Genomic DNA, 2,003 nt, shown 5'->3' on the forward strand with positions numbered 1-2,003 from the left:
CACACACGAGGGACGAGGAGACGCTGGAGAATATGTTGACAAGACTTTATTTACAGGAACCAAGGGAGACGAACTCAGGAAGACGTTCACACGAAGACGTACACAGGAAGACGTTCAACAGCGGACCGAGAACTTGGGACTGGGAACACATTTTATACACACACACACACACACAGGAGGAGGGGATGACGAGACACACCTGGGAGCAATAAAACCAAGGGAAACACCTGGGACAAATGAAATAAACTAATCAGGACAGGAACAGGAAACTAACCAAATAAGGGCATGGGAAGGCACATGGGGAGCAGGACACACACAAAACATGGAACAGAGTCTGACAGTATCATGTTTTGGCACACATGGACAAAAGAAAGACTCGGAAATGAAGTAACCCAAGAGACAAAGAGATACAACTCTCAGGTTTTCCTAGAGAATCTCCAGACAGAGGAGAATCATGACACTAGCACATTTGCAACAAAACCTGCTCTAATGAATCTTCTCACCAATGTAAATGCCAAGCATGCAGGATTGGCCATATGTAGAAGCATCCATAAGAGAGAATGTGCAAAACTGCAACTGAAGGCCTCCTTATAGTGTAATAGAGGAAAATGCATTCGTTTTGAGATTCTGCCAAAGAGGAAAGTGCACAAAGCTCTTCACAACCAAGCAAAGAAATCAAGAACAAAAGAGAGTGAGTTGTCTTTCTAGCTCAAGTTCAATTCAATATTGAACCACCTAACCACATACTCCCTCATTAGGCGGCATCCTGATGGATAGACGTTTATTGGAAGAGTGTTGGACTGTTGTTGGGCTGGCAGCCTTTAGGACATGTAGTTTTAATTAAACATCACTCCAATTTCACACGCTCGGCTTCCCCATTGCTTGCTATCCCTGTAGCAGTCTGACACCGTGTGGCTCACGCACCACCTCTCATTAGCCCTCTACAGCTCGGCCAAACTAATTAGCAGTGTGTTGAGAAGTTCATGTGGGCATTAACATCTTCATTTGCTACTAAAATCGGTGGCCTTCATAGTTCTGGTTGCTGCGGGGTGAAACAATGGCTCTTGATATAGGAATTTAAATGGCTGACTGTTGCTTAGAATATATTCAATTGTTTGCATGAACAATAAGCGTGTATATCGCACCTAAGTTAAAGAATAAATCAAAAGTGTGTATATTGCACCTAAGTTAAAGAATAAATAATTTCGATTCACTCTGTCACATTCTCAATCTGGTTTTTGCAGCTTAGCATCTGAGTGATTCATTTCTGGAGTGTGTAAACTTGTATTCCCTCACGTGCATTCTTGCTGTGAAGAGTGATATATTCTTTTGCCCTGCGGAGAAACTCAAGAAACTCAAAGGCATTTGAAAGGCAATGAGGGAAAACAGTCCTTTCAGAAAACCTGCTTGGAGATCAAATGCAGATTTACTTCCAAATGCAGATTTACTTCCTACAACATCTTTCTTTTAAAAATATAGATAGCTGGGTTCTTGTTTATTCTTTGTCTAATGAACAAGTAATGGCCCTTAAGCTGCTGTTCTGAGAGTGATTCTTTCGCCCTCACTCACAGAATGCTAAAAGGCTGTGTAGGAAGGCTGTGTCTGCATCTCAGACGAGATTAACAACTAGACAAAAGGATTGTATAATCTTAGCCTATTCTTTTGGCTTCGCTTCGCATTTGTTTGCTTTCTAGGTATTCAGATTTGTGTAGTATGTGTTTTCTGTGCTGTTTTCTTATGAGCGAGTCACACAATCATTCATTCACACCAACACTGATTTATTTACATACAAAATAAATGACTTGCTGCATTCGGAACAGCATACTACTTTTAGTTTTACCATATCATTCTATGGCAGGAATTGTAGAGTAGTGTGCAAGTATCCAGTTCTGAATTATTTCACTGCCATTATGATCGAGTCATTGAATTATTCACTCAACTAATTTGTTTGAGCACAGCAGTTCAATACGCCTTGGTTTCATTTAGATCTGTTTTTGTTAGGA

Source organism: Sinocyclocheilus anshuiensis, unplaced genomic scaffold (assembly GCF_001515605.1).
Source record: "Sinocyclocheilus anshuiensis isolate Anshui unplaced genomic scaffold, SAMN03320099.WGS_v1.1 scaffold446, whole genome shotgun sequence".
Classification (NCBI taxonomy): domain Eukaryota; kingdom Metazoa; phylum Chordata; class Actinopteri; order Cypriniformes; family Cyprinidae; genus Sinocyclocheilus; species Sinocyclocheilus anshuiensis.